The sequence below is a fragment of the Hippopotamus amphibius genome, chromosome 7 (assembly GCF_030028045.1).
Source record: "Hippopotamus amphibius kiboko isolate mHipAmp2 chromosome 7, mHipAmp2.hap2, whole genome shotgun sequence".
Taxonomy (NCBI): Eukaryota; Metazoa; Chordata; class Mammalia; order Artiodactyla; family Hippopotamidae; genus Hippopotamus; species Hippopotamus amphibius.
In genome coordinates, this window is record NC_080192.1 from 40613356 (window position 1) to 40629619 (window position 16264).

Here is a 16264-nt window from a genome sequence, read left to right on the forward strand (position 1 = left end):
ATAAAGTTTCAGTTGTACAAGATGAAGAAGTTCTAGAGATCTGCTATACAAGACTGTGTCTATAGATAACAACACTGTATTGTGCAATTTAAAAAATTTGTTAAAAGGGTAGATCTCATATGAAATGTCCATTACACAAAAACAAAAATCAAAAAGACAAAAGAGCATAAGGAAATATGGGGAGGTACGTTTATTACCTTGATTGTGGTGACAGTTTCATGGGTATAAGCATGTGCGCAACCTCATCAAATTGTATACACTAAATATGTGCAATTTTTTATATACCAAGGATACCTCGATTAAGCTGTTTATAAATAAATAATTAACTAATTAAAGTCATGCTTAAAACTATTCCAAGACTTCTGGAGGACAATTAGGCACTGTTATAAAATCTTCAAATATATGCTAACTATTCTCTAACAAGTCCACTTCTACAAATTTACCCTAAAAATGAAAGATATGTTGAAAGATTTAGCAAATTTTTAGTTGTGAAGAATTTCAATGGTGCGACGTATCTCAAATAAAAATGGAAATAAATTCCCAGCAATAGTGAAATGGTTACTTGATTGGGATACATCCATAAAGAAAATTCAACCATTTAAAATAAGATTTTAGAATAATTCTTACATATTTTTAAAATGGCTACTTTATTATGAGATAAAAATTTCCAATGACAAAACAGCAGGTATAATAAAGTCACAAATTTGCTGAAAATCTACATGTAAATATATTCAAAGATAATATTCTGAAAAGAATGGTCTAAACTTTCACAATGAATATACATGGCTATATATATGTATATTTTAATTTTAAGCTATTTGTAGGAAGGTGGCATGGATTTTTACACAATTGAAATACAATGGTTGCCAGGCTTGCAAATGTTCAGTGCTCAGAGACTTCCTCATGAATTTATTTCATTTATACCCATCTTGTTCCCACCTTTCCTCTTTTTCCTTCTTCCCGCTTGTCAGAGATGTAAGATGGTTTTCATCCTCCTTTTCAAGACTAACTCCACAATAAACCTCCTAGTCCATCCCCTACATATTAACCTGAAAACTCATATCTTGCTACCATGTCAAATGTTCCATAACTCCATCAAAGTTTCCTGATCATCTCAAGCTGACTCGGGTACAGCTTTATCTTACTGTATTTTGTACATACCTCTGTTTTCTTATTGTATTTCAATTGTTTGCATGTATCAGAGGGCGGAATCTGGAAGCTATCTGAGACAAGAAAGCATGTTTATGTTTCATGTTTATACCCCCAGCATTCAGGACAAGTGCCCAATACCCAATATTTGTTCCATGAATTTCAAATAAAAGTCTATTAAAATCCCTCCTTGAAAATACAATTAAGTAACTCAAGATCCTCTAAAACTTAATCATATACATAATCACTATGCTAGCCAAAATTTTTTTCAATTGATTAAAAGAAATTATGTTTTCTTAATGTCACTGAAAATGACTAAGCCTAGAAGATACAGATGTTGGATAATTATTCAGTACCTGCTCTGTACACTGGGGCTATCAAGACTTCACAGCTTAGTGAAGCGGACAAGGCAGAGAAATAAGTCATTTTGTATCATATGACGAGTACCAAATACAGGCCAGTACAATTTGATGTGGGAATACAGAGAAGCGAGTAATGACATATCTTATTGGTAATGTCATGCTTATCCTAACAAAGAGAGAAGAGGCTGAAGAAAGGAGTTATCATCAATACTGTGGATCCTATCATTTAATTCTTACCAACAACTGTTGCCTTTTAAAGAGTTAATTGAGGAAAAAAAAAAAAAAAAGGAGTTAATTGAGGGTTTCCACATTACACATTTGATATCATCATGTGTCTCGAGCTGGCCAATGTTGCCCAATTTTAGAATGATGATATACACAGATCTCTATCAGTATATTGCCCTTTGAGTTAAAGAAAGTGATCATGATTCCATGCTCCTGAACTGGCAGAGAAACCAACCTATGGACACACAGAGTAGTAGCCATGCCTTGACTATAAGCCATGCCATGATCTCACTTTTACCAACAACTTTATTTTACTTCTCTCCAACCCGCTACCAACTGTACTTTCTGGCAAAGTCAAATTGCATATGGATATCCAAACACACCAGCCTAGTTCAGGTCGCTGCACCTTCAAAGACACCCCCCCCCCCCAAAAAAAAAGCTACCTAAGTTTACCCCTCCAATAGTTAATCATGACTTCCTCTGTGTTACCTCTGTACCTTATGCAAGCTTCTCTTGTTTCATTGATTAATCTGTTAAACTCTTTTTCCCCTCTGAGAAACTGTCATTTACATCATTTATACTCAGCACCTAGCGCAGCACTTGGAAATGACTGCTTCAAGAATAGACTGTTTAACAAGTCTTTAAAAGTATAAAGATATGCTAAAATAGTCTGACTTACTCTAGCTATAATCTATGAAACTGGCTGAACATGTGATTATCTGAAATAAATCTGAGAAAAAAAATTTATGCAATTCTACTTGATAGCTAAGAAATCTGAATTGTCAATTATATACCCTGGTAGCATTACATTTAAATTTTTATTTTACTGATATTCAAAGAGTAAAATATTTATGCTCCAATGTCCTAAGAAATATTAAAATGTATTTGATAAAATTCTAAATTTTTTCAGACTTTTTTTAATATAATGACCTATAATGGAAAAGAATCTGAAAAAGAACATATATATATGATGTTGGATAATTATTCAGTACCTTCTATATATATATATATACACACACATATATATATATCACTTCACTGTATACCTGAAACATTGTAAATCAACTATACTTTAATAAAAAAGGCTAAATTTTGATCAAATCCAGAGGCTGTACAAACAAAACTTGTTATTTTGATATGCTCAAATAATCAAAAATTACCATTTTCTGATTTCTCGTCACATATCTTGCACTTGTAAAGGCTTTGTAATACACTGAAACCATCCCATGGATACTATTATTACTTTCCTTGAGTACAAGAGATTCAGAGAGATCCAGCCTTTTGTCCAATGTCATACATCCATGAAAGTGGCAGAGCTGGGATTGGCACTCAGATTTGGCCTCGGAGCCCAAACCTTTAGTCACTAGCTATGTGACTAAAATGACATGCTGCTCAGAGATGGCCAGAATGGACCAGATAGTTGAATGAAAACTATAAATCCAGTAACTCACCAATATTCTCCAGGTAAGCTTCTCCCTACTTGAGATTAACAATTTCACAATTCAGCGCATTATTTTTCCTGCTTATTATTTATCTGCCAGACAAATGTATCTGTCACAGAGCTAATTAGAACCACACAGATATGAAAAATATTCAAGTTAAACATATACACAGCAAAGCAACACTTCACATTTCTATAGGATGGTTCATTTCTTCCTTAAAGCTTCTCTTTTGACATGATAAAAGATGTGCTGAAAATAAATATAAATTATGGAGGGATTTGTTCCATAAGTATTCACTTAATAATCTACTATATGTTGGTAACTGGACTAAATATAAAAATTGGTACGATACAGTCTTACCCACAAGGCAATCTCAGCCTCTTGGGAAGTCCATCTTAGTAGGTACAATGAAATAACTGCTGCAATTGGAGGAATACAAATAAGGAGATCATGCCAACATATCCTACCATTCATGCTTAGTACAATTGACCATTTCCTTGGAAAGCTGTTTTTGTTACTGTCCCACAAGAAAATACTGCACTACTATAAGATCCTTAGAATTAAATAAACAACAAAAATATCCACAATGTTTTATGGTCTTAAGCACAATTTGAGTTTACAGCCTACCCAGAGAAATCAGGGTGAGAGAGAACACTCTGTGTACTTTTCATTGTTGTGAAAATCACGCATTTATGAGAAAAACAATTAAACTACCCAACATACAGATACACATGCCAGACGTGTTAGATAAGAAACAAGCCAAATGACTATATCATAATTAGTACTGCATTCCAATCAGTAGGATCTTATACCATAGATGTACTTTCATAAGCATTATATTGATACTGAATTCTTTTTTTCTCATAATTGAGTTTTCCTTACTTGGCATTTATTAAAGCAAAACTGCATTTAAGGGAAAGAATAGATAATTACAAATCATATAATGTAAAAACAATCTTCCTATTGTATATGGCCTGGTTTCCATTTTGAACTCCAGTAAGGAGGTCTGGAAAAATGTCTTCTAATCTCCAATCCATGTGTGAAAAGTGTCTCATCTCCTCCTCTTTTTCTTTATTGACTCACTTGCCTGTTGCCATCTATATGTTTTATGCCCAGAGCAGCTTGATCTGGCACTTTAGTGCCCTAAAACCCAACAGCGAACTTACTCTGGTTGGGGAACATTCCTCCCAAGTAAATATCCAGGCTGTTCTGCCAGATGTTCCGCTAACAAAATCAATTACTGTACAGTATTTCTGTCCAGTCTTGCCGCCGGCAGACCATTATTATAAACAAGGATTTTTGACAAGTCAGTGGAAACTGGTTAAAATAATTGCATTTATTTAAACACTGGAAGAAGGGATAAGCTGTGTTTTTATTTTCTTTTTTCTTAGAACAGATAGATGATTACAGAAGATGTTTATAGAATCCTGAGTGGCTGGTCTCTGTGACTGTATTTTCAGGACAGCAGACCAGCTACTTCCTCCTACCCCCACCTCCCCTGTGGGCAGTAGGAATGATTAAATAAAATATCTGTAATTATAAAGGTGAGATGATACCCATAATTCTTCTGCTAAAAGACATAAAATGTATTAGCATCTTTTCTGTTTTTCCAACAGCAAAGGGTCTTAGTAAGATTTTCCTTTTAGGATTTTGTTAGTCACTGGTATTAAGTAGATCTGCTGGCTGAAAATGAGAAGAGATACAAATTATGTGAAATTTGCTCAAAAATTAGTAAGTGAATATTATGTGACAGAACTTGTGCCAGTATATATGTAGTTTCATATGCTCAAGACTGCAAAGGCAGAAAAATCATGTGATACTAGAGAGGAGGGGAAATATTGAGAAAAGAGCATTAAGAAATTTGACAATTTAACAAGCTACAAACATCTATTTTCTCTTTCTTCTACCCAAAATACTTCCCCTTTCCGCAAAACATCACAAAAATATAACACTTAGGCTATTTGGGAGAGAAACAGGGAGAGGGAGAGGGAGAAGGGAAGAGATGAGGGGGAAAGTGGAAGGGGGGAGAGAAATTGAGAGTGAGAGAGGCTGTGTATGTTAGAATAAGATGTAATCAGCTTTATGTTATTTAAAACCTAAGGGATAAAAATACACACATGCACACACTGGGGCATATCCATGCATATACAGACAGACAGACAGACACACACACACACACACACACACACACACACACACACTCCACAGAGTTAATGAGTGCTAATAGTGTTGGTGTAACAGTGGCATTCCTTTTCAACAGATTCATTATTTTTTCAACTATGATCATTTCTAGACACCCAAGGGTGATTTGGGTTTCTCTTTTCTCTGCTAGGCCCAGTATTCTCTGAATGCTGGCTTCCATCCTTGCTGCAGGCTACAAAAAAGCAGGGCTGTTTGCATGGCATAGCACCAAAGCCCTTTAACTCAGAGACTCATGCCATTTAGAAACTCAGTTTTTACCACCTCCATCTGCTGCCCAAGAAGAATTAGATCCCAATTGTCTCGGCCACTGAGAAAGGATATTTGTAGAATTCCTCTGGCATTTACTAAAGCCTCTGGCCTTTCCATTCAAATGTCAGCATTTTCTTTTCATTCAATAGGCTTTGTTAAACAAAAATATGACACTGTGTGAAATGGCTTGATACAAGTAGGATGAATTCAGAATACCCAGTATCTGGGCAACCTGGGTAATCAACTGCCAGAGGAGATCATACAGCCAAAATATTTAGAGGAACTTAGAAGAGCTCTGCAACTTAGTGCATGTGAACCAGGACAACATACGTAGCAGCACCAACTGAGATAGCAGACCAAAGACCAGGAACAACCGCCAGGCTACAAGGCACAATCTGATTATCTTCATTAAGGCAGGTCAGAAGATAAATCACCCCTTGAGGCTTTACTCTGTTACAAAAGGGATTAGGTGGGCATGATGAGACTCCTGTTGTAAAGGGAAAGGACAGGGAGCTACTTCGATTAAAGCTTCAGAATAATGCAAAGGGAATCTCTTTATTCAATCATAATAATGTTCACACCAGACCAAAGAATGACATATGATATGTGACATACATCTACAAGAGAACATTCTAGAACTGACCTATCACCTCTCTGGGGCTGCTTGTAGAGCACGAGCATCATTAGCATAGGCCCTCTCTAGGTGACCCTTTCGTTAGAGTGTGGACAGTGCCCCATCAGCCCCCAGCCAGCTTCCAACCCCATGTTGACTCGCAATAAGCTTGCTAATGACAGGCAGCAGCTGGCCTTCAATTTTCTGATCAGGAAACCTGGGAGGAAAGCCCAATGAGCCAGACAGGATCCAAAGCTGGTTTTGGAGCCAGACACTGTGCGAAGCACCCACAGTGTCTGGCCATTACGAAGCCCAGAATTTCTAGTTTCTAACAACAGTGAAGCCACCTACCATTGAATCCTATTTCAGAAGCCTTGCTTCAACAGAAAAGTGTATTTTACAATGCACAAACCATCTCAGAAATTCATAATATTCCTTACATTTTACTAAAACTTGGGTAGACTTTCTGATCCATCAATAATAAACATGATACTGTACTTAGACACATGTATATATTTGGACATATAGAAACATGTACATATACACATATATAGAAACACACAATACAGATACATAAATCCAAGCTTATATAAATGTATATGTGTATATATTTTTATATTTACATAGGATTGCCTCCTGGTGCACTCATTTTTAGATAGGCATATCTAGAATAATTTGCTTTATGTTTAAGTGGTTTAGAAATCAAATGACACATCTAAATAAGGCTGATCAAATTGTTATGTATAAGGTTCCCTGACCACTCAAATTATCTCTATTGGCTGATTCAAGAAATTTGTAGCACCAGCTTCCTCAGCTTCTTCCATCTGTGCTGAGTTGACAATATTGACTACATTTTACAAATCTCCCAGAAATATCTCCAACTTCAAAGTTTGTACAAAATAATTAAATACGGAACACCACAAGCATTTCCCCCATGCTGTAAAGTTTCCCACAGCAAATAATCCTAAAAACCTACAAAGGAAATCTGGCGGATAAGATATATCCCATTGTCCATAAAAGTAAATTAAATTGACAAATGTCTTTCAATGCATTTGAGATGAATTGAAGTAACATACTTTAACTTACATCTTTCTTTTTAAGAAATAAGCTTTCAAAAATGACAGAGGTTATGAAGACAGTGGCTTTAATGAGCAGTAAATTTAGAAAAAATAACTAATATACATGAGGAGAACTGTATTTATCTCACATGCTTTCTGCTTTCTCCCCCAGCTTTCCAGTTAAATGACTAAAAGCAGCATTCGGAAGAACCAATTCCATAAGTCACCACTGCCCGTCTGATATAATTTCCTCCTCTTCCTCTTTCCCTTGAGCCGTTCTTACGCAGAAAGCACTATACAATGGGGCTCTCACGGCTTATCACCCTTATCGTAACCACCACCTAATGAGGTGGTTATTAGTATGACTCCCATCTCTCAGATAAATAAAGCTAAAAGAGCTATAATCACGTAGAAGAGAAAGGGTAATCTTGGCCACTCATACCCAGATCTGTAGGACTCTACAACCTTCTCTGTGAATCAGTATAAAATTCTCTACTCACAAATTCCACATCAGCTTCTATGTATAAACTCTTGATAATCCATCTCCACGAATAAGCACACTGATATGAAGAATTAAAACCACAAGGTGGGGTCTTAACTTCATTCCTCTATCTGCTATTGAGTCTTCTCATTTTAATCATGGAGGGAGGGACTGAGCAAAAGGCAGGCTAGGAGCTTAACCCATCACTGATGAGGCATCCAAAATCCCATCTCCCAGTTCTGCCATCGCCTGACCTCAAGTGCCCGATGCAGATACAGGTACACCACCTCTTCTCAGAATTGTTATTTGTCCTATGGAATGACGACTCTTTACCTAGACAGCTTTTTCTTCCCTGTGGAGCTCTGAGACTGTTTCGGTCTTGTATCACTCAGGAATTACAATAACCACTAAACCTAATCTATACTCCCTGTTCACTCTGTTCCAAGTTTACATGAGTTGTCTTCCTTCATGTTCTCAAAAATTCTGTACGGAAAGATGATTATTGTCCCTATTTTACAGATGAGGAGGCTCAAACACAAAGATTAAGCAACTTGATCAAGGTGATTCAGCTAGGAAAGAGCAGAACTGGTGCTCACACCCAGCCTGCCTGACTCTAGAGCCCAGGCTCTTAACATTAATTTTTTTAAGAACATTCTTGGTGGACAACTAAATTCAAGGTCAATTTAAGATGCTCCACATCGTGATTCTTCATATAGTTTATATGCAAAAAACAAGGCTTCAGCAAAAAGCACTATACTTTTGATGGTAAAATTCAAGGAGGTTAAACATGAGTTAAAACTTTATTTTCCAGAGTTCACTGACCTCTTCGTCGGGGATGAAAGTGTTGTGGTCCTTTTCAGCGGCCTATGGACAATTACCCTCTTTCATAATTATAGGACTTTAGCAGCAGCAATCCCTCATCACCCTACACGCCACTCAACTAAGTGTCACAAGGGTCCAGAAACAGAAAGAAGTTCTCTCCATAAGAACATTGAGAAATGATTTCCAAGAAGAGTGTAATTTTAATTTTCTTTTTTTTTAGTTTATTTTATTGACGTCTAGTTGATTTACAATATTGTAAATCAATATTATATATTAGTTTCAGGTGTACAACATAGTGACTATTTTTATAGATTACACTTCATTTAAAGGTATTACAAAATAATGGCTTAATTTTCTTTTGAACTATGACCCAAATATAAGTTAATACTTTCATATCTTAATTCAGTAGGCTGATTTTTGTTATATATGGTATCTGATTATAAATTTAGCTGTCATTTTCAGATACTCTCATTTGGATACCTACAATTGTATATGTCTACACTTCTAGTCTGTTGATCCAAGCATGGACAAATACTACCTGTAAATTCATTTTTTTAAGAAAGTGTACTTTTGCAGTTCCCTTTTTGCTACTATAATGTCCAATATATTTGTTGGAACCCCTAGTTTGACTATTATCATCTACAAAACAGAGATGATAAATGTGCTCTGAAAATAGCATCCACATTTTCCTTATATCAGAGCATGCTGGCTAACTAGGAGTCTCTGAGCAGGCTATGTTCTGAAAAGGGTAATTAAGGTTCCAAACACCTTTGACAGATGAGGTAAGTTGAAGCTCAGTGTGGTTAAGTCACTGAACCAAACTCACAGAGCTATCAAGGAAGGGAGTCAGGATTTAAACTACTGTCTGCCTCTCTTCAAGGCATTTTCCTACTCTTTCTTGCTACCACAATCTTCCTACAAGGGAAAACTTATAAAATGTTTCCTTCCTAAAACAATCTTTGTCTCAGGACTTAGATCCTCTATTTCCAGCCTCAGTTCATCCAGGCTGCTTTAGCTTCAGTGGGGCTTGATGCTCCTATATCACCTATAGAAGCTCAGGTTCTGGGATGCTGAGCTGTCTTTACTGAAAGCTCTACTATCACCTATCTAGATTATCTCTTCACTCCTTCCTAGGTTTTAGTTTGCTGTGCCCAGTCATAACTCACAACCCACCGCCTTCATCCCCTACTTCTCAGCATCCAGAGACCCAGCTAAAACCCCATGCCAAAAGGGATTTAAAATTTGAAAAAGAGAATCAAAGTTATCTAATTTTGTTTTTCTCACCAAACAAAAAACAACATTATGTTAAAAATATAATGTTGCTTTTACGAAAATTTTTAAAAAAAGGTATTTTTTGCAATTCAGCCCTATACTTTTCATGTGACTTTCTTTCTTTATAGGTACTCACCAAAGTAAGACCTTTGTTGGATAGGAGATGATGATCACTCACTCGTTTATTCAGCAAATACTATAGGTAGTCTGCACTAAGCCTGATGGTAGGCACTGGGGATACAGGGATACTTAAGACCTAAGACTTTAAGTGCCTGAACCCTTGTGTTTACAAGCAAAGGTGTCCATGAAGAACTACAACACAAGTTGGGATCTGGACACCAGTGTCTGAAATTGCCAAGGAGACAGCAAAGGAAGCTCAACTTCAGTGCTCTAGTGGTTGTTCCTAACCTATCACTGGTCACATATAACAGTAAACATGTATTGGCTTATAACATTAAGACAAGCTTCTCTGCCCGTATTAAAGTTGGGAATTACTGGTATATATAAATGTATGTTCAAAAAATATGTGAGTATAAGCTGTTAAACACTGTAATGGACAGTGTAATTTTTTTAAAAATTTCCTTGATGGAATTGCAACTATTAGCATATATGTCTCTTTGATCACAGCTCTGATGTTATGACCTTGAGAAAACTACATGGCCACTCTGGGCCTCAGATTCCTCACCTTCAGAGTGAATTATGTAATCCCTAAGATTTTTTTTTTTTTTTTTTTGGCTTTAAAATTCTGTAACTATTACACGGAACACATACTTCAGTCTACTAAGACTTAACATTCCTAATAAATTAAGTATTCATGTAACTTATTTGTATTATTATTTAAACTCCATGCTATTCTTTCATTTTTAATGAGTATAATGGTTTCACCAAGCTTTTCTGGGGTCCCTTTGATTTTACATTTTGTACCTAAAGTGGTTTGATTGTTACCTCACTGAAAATGGGCTTCCGTAATACATATTTTGGATCAATGCTGCCTGGAACACAAATTTACCTAATGATGCCTTTGCTGACTGGCTAACATTTTACTTGTTCTAGCTTTGATAAAATTCTAAGAGAAGCTTAGGAAACATATGGCTCTGTTGATCTTTTGGCAAGGAGATATATATATATATATATATATACACACACACACATATATATATACATATGTATATAAAACAGATGAGTGGAACTACAATAAAAAATGGGTACAATTATGATTTTAAATATTTGCTACAATGATGGAAAATATCATGCATGGATTTTTGTATTTTACAATTCTTTTTTTTTGACCTCAATGCTTTTGCCTTGATACTAATTTGTTGGCTGACCTTATTATGTTCTAAGATTTGAAATAGCCTTCTAGTTCCCTGTGAAATCATGGAAAGCAATTTTGGAAAGTCTTCATTTTAGTGCAGTGGTGAAAATTTATTACCAAGTAATTTATTATGGGTGATCATTTATAATAACTCAATGTTTTCTTTATACATAATGCAAAACTGATTATCTCACTCATTGTTTGTTGCTTCTTAAGATAGGGAGTTTCAGGTTTTTCCACGTAAGCAAGAATAAGCAGTATAAACAGTTCAGATATTAATTTGGTAATTGGTCTCACTGAACTTTAAGATCCTTTCAAACACTTTATTCACTAAATTTACGGCAGGAGAAAAGGTTATTGTCCTCTTTATCACAGAACAAGGATGGCCTCCCATTCCAATTTTGTGCACTAAAAAGATGACAAAATATCTTCCATGACTGCTCTTTTTCCTTTAACTTTCATTGGTCGGTCTCTGACTCTGACTCCCCTAATATCCCATTACCCATTGCATTTTAACCAGGCAGCAGCGATGTCCAACAGAACTTTCTGCAATGATGAAAATGTTGTATATGTGTGCTGTCCAACATGGTAGCCACTAGCCATATGTAATGATAAACACTTAAAATATGGCTAGTGCAACTGAAGAACTGAATTATTTAATTTTAATTAAGTTAAACTGTAATATCTACAGTGGCTAGTGAATACTGTATCATTAAGCACAGTGTATTCAAATCTTTTCTAAGCTCTGATTTTTATTTTGCAATAGTTGTTCTAGCTTTACTTTCTCTTGGAAATAATCTTAAATTTTTGTCAGGTGCTCTGTAAGACTTTTAGAAAAAACTAAATAACACTTCAGTTAATCAACATTCTGTTAAAATTAAGTTCCTCTCTACAAAAGCCTATTTTTAATTATGTTTGTAAACAAGAGCATGAAAGCCCATTATCTCTGAGAAAAAAATAAAACAGCAGTGTGTGCTAATGGACCCCTAATCTTTCCAATATTGGAAAGAATCCAGTCATATAAAACTAGCACAAAAAGGGCTGATTACATTTTCTTACCTGGGAAAGTGCTTTCCTAAGCACTAGCAATAGGGTCTTTCTTCCAGGAAAGAATCTTAATACTTTTGGCCAATAGATATTATAAGACTTTACAGAATAGAATTCATGTACAAGAAACTGGTGGTCAGTGTAAATTACAAAATAACATTACAGCAAGTTTTTGAGAATGGACATGCACAATATTTCAGAGGTAAGGAAATCAACAAACCTAATAACATTATGTATTTTATATAGTAGTACACTCATCAGAGAATAATTATGTTTCATTTTTGTGTTTTCTCTTCCCCAGCAAGAGAGTTGTTGGAAATTATATTGAAGTCATTGAAATTGATTCTGTCTAAGGTCCAAGGAATTTTTACTAGAAGCCCACTACCCAGGTAAAGAGAGTATAATCAAGCACATTGTGTTTGACAGTAGGAAAAAAAAAAACAACAACGGTGGCTGATATCTAAGGGCAAAGGCCTGGAGAGGCGAGACCTCAGAAACAGGTGTGATGCAGTGGCCCTGACACCAGCTGATGCCTGAGAAGTGAGTACATGTATGTGACCTAAAAAGGAAGAACACTGAACACTGTAGCTTGGAGACAAGATTGGAGGGGGAAATGAAAATAAGATCACACAGAGCCCCACAGGTCATGTTAGGGAGTTCAGATTGCACTCAATGCACTGAAAAGTCACTAAAGGGTTTTAGGAAGGCAAGTGATAAGTCTGGAGGCAATGTGCATGAAAAAAAAAAAAAACATTGTTTCACCCATGAATACTCTTAGTGTCATATGTTAGGCTGGACCACTCACTAATTTAGTACCTGATAATGGCTATGAAAGACATTTTATAAATGGCAAGTGCTACAGAAATATTAAGGCACAGTTTTTATTTAACATTATTTTGTACTTTTCTCCCAAAGCAATGTGGAAATCACTATATCGTTTCATAATTATATAAAAATATTTTACAGAGCAAAGCAGACGATGACATTAATTACAGAATTCACATTGTTTTGAAAGTTTAACCCTAAATCCTTTCCCAGTGTTAATTAGAGAATACATGTATACACAAGGTGTTGTTTACCTGTTATTTGCAAACATTAGAATTTGCCAATACCAGCAACTGTTAAAAGATGGAGGCCCTTCTTACTGAGATAGCATAAAGTAAAACTTCTACATTGTAACTAACAGGGTCGTTTAATCAAGGAGCTGGTAAGGATTCCAAAGGAGAATATCTAATTTTAATGAAAAATATAAAGTATAAAATTTACTACCAGCAGCAAAATGTGAAAAGCAAGCAGGAAAATGCATGTGGTTTCCATCACCTTCTTAAGAAGTGGCAGCCTTAAGTACGAAAAGATGGCGGCAAAGTAGAGAGACGTGGAGTGCATCCCTCTCCACAGATGCATTGGGAATGCACGGAAGGATGCAGTAATTCCCACAGAGAACCAGCTGAACACCAGCAGACGGCCTCGGACACCAGAAAGGGCTGCGCGGAGCCCGACATAGCCGGTAGGGAGGCATCTACGAGGGCTCAAAGAGGGTGAAGCGGCCGAGCTGTGGCAGACAGGAGGGAGTGGGAAACATAGGGAGGGTCCGCAGCACAGCTCAGCGTTCCTGGACCGAGACATCGATCCGCGGCTGAACAGAGGGTCCAGGAGTGGGAGCGTGGGAATTGGAGAGCTGGTTCAGGATGAGAAACATTGTTGCCGGTAGGGTGACAGAACGAGAGGACAGGAGGGAGGAGGTCCGAGGCGAGGAGTGCCGGTCCCTGAGAGCTGCCCGGCCATGATGGCAGCTGGAGGCTGCAGGCTCAGGGGCGGGGGGAGGAGCTGCGCGCATAGCCTCTCTCTCTCTTTCCATGACTCTGCAACAGGCAGTGGAGAGACGCCCTGCAGGCCACCTAAGGCGCTCAGGGATAACAAGCACCCTCAGGCGCTCGGGCGGGGCTAGATTAAAACCCCTTGCAACGCCAGCAGCAGGGAGGCTGCCAAGAGAAAAAAAAAAACAAACAACAATAGCAACAACAACAAAAAACCCAAGAGAGGCCCAACTCTAAGACTTTCTGTTTACACCTGAGCCACCGGCATCCCTCTGCAACAGGCACCTCCAAGCCCGACTGAAACAACAGTGCGCCACTGCTCACTCACCCCAGAAGGAGCCACTATTGTACCCTCTCCCTCCCCACACACCGAGGCTTACAGACGAACAATAAAGGAACCTCTGCTGGTCACAGAATAACGCAAAAAAAACCCAAGGCAAGGAGAAGGACACTTACAGCTGAGATGCTAAGGAAACAGAAATAGTAGTATTAATACCTATTGAGAAGATTAACAAAATTGATAAACCATTAGCCAGACTCATCAAGAAAAAAAGGGAGAAGATGCAAATCAACAGAATTAGAAATGAAAAAGGAGAAGTAACAACGGACACCTCAGAAATACAAAAGATCATGAAAGACTACTACAAGCAACTATATGCCAATCAATTGGATAACCTGGAAGAAATGGATACATTCTTAGAAAAATACAATCTTCCAAGACTGATCCAGGAAGAAATAGAAACCATGAACAGACCAATCACAAGTACGGAAATTGAGGCAGTGATTAAAAATCTCCCAACACACAAAAGCCCAGGACCAGATGGGTTCACGGGCGAATTCTATCAAACATTTCGAGAAGAGTTAACACCTATCCTTCTCAAACTCTTCCAAAATATTGCAGAAGGAGGAATACTCCCAAGCTCATTCTACGAGGCTACCATCACCCTGATACCAAAACCAGGCAAAGATGTCACAAAAAAAGAAAACTACAGACCAATATCACTGATGAATATAGATGCAAAAATCCTCAACAAAATACTAGCTAACAGACTCCAACAGCACATTAAAAAAATCATACACCATGATCAAGTGGGGTTTCTCCCTGGGATGCAAGGATTCTTCAATATACGCAAATCAATCAACGTGATACATCATATCAACAACTTGAAGGATAAAAACCATATGATCATTTCAATAGATGCAGAAAAAGCTTTTGACAAAGTTCAACATCCATTTATGATAAAAGCTCTCCAGAAAATGGGCATAGAAGGAAATCACCTCAACATAATAAAAGCCATATATGAAAAACCAAAAGCCAACATCGTTCTCAATGGGGAAAAACTGGAAGAATTCCCTCTAAGAACAGGAACAAGACAAGGGTGTCCACTCTCACCACTATTATTCAACATAGTTTTGGAAGTGTTAGCCACAGCAATCAGAGAAGAAAAAGAAATAAAAGGAATCCAAATTGGAAAAGAAGAAGTCAAATTGTCACTCTTTGCAGATGACATGATATTATATATAGAAAACCCTAAAGACTCTACCAGAAAACTGCTAGCACTCATTGAAGAGTTTAGTAAAGTAGCAGGATACAAAATTAATGCACAGAAATCTCTTGCATTCCTATACACGAACAACGGAAGAGCAGAAAGAGAAATGAAGGAAACTCTCCCATTCACCATTGCAACCAAAAGAATCAAATACCTAGGAATAAACCTGCCTAAGGAGGCAAAAGATCTGTATGCAGAAAACTTTAAGACATTGATGAAAGAAATCAAAGATGACACAAACAGATGGAGGGACATACCATGTTCCTGGATTGGAAGAATCAACATCGTGAAAATGTCTGTACTACCCAAAGCAATTTACAGATTCAATGCAATCCCGATCAAATTACCAATGGCATTTTTCACAGAACTAGAGCAAGAAATCTTACAATTTGTATGGAAACGCAAAAGACCCCGAATAGCCAAAGCCATCTTGAGAAGGAAAAACGGAGTTGGTGGAATCAGGCTTCCTGACTTCAAACTATACTACAAGGCCATAGTGATCAAGACAGTATGGTACTGGCACAAAAATAGAAAGGAAGATCAATGGAATCGAATAGAGAACTCAGAAGTAAGCCCAAACACATATGGGCACCTTCTCTTTGACAAAGGAGGCACGAATATACAATGGAAAAAAGACAGCCTCTTCAATAAGTGGTGCTG

The 16264-nt window shown here is 37.1% G+C and overlaps 1 protein-coding gene across 3 annotated transcripts in view; it reads right to left on the reverse strand.

Annotated features, from left to right (window-relative positions):
• NAV3 (neuron navigator 3) overlaps window positions 1-16264 on the reverse strand; it is an 826584-nt gene that overhangs the window by 536316 nt on the left and 274004 nt on the right. The window lies entirely within an intron of this gene.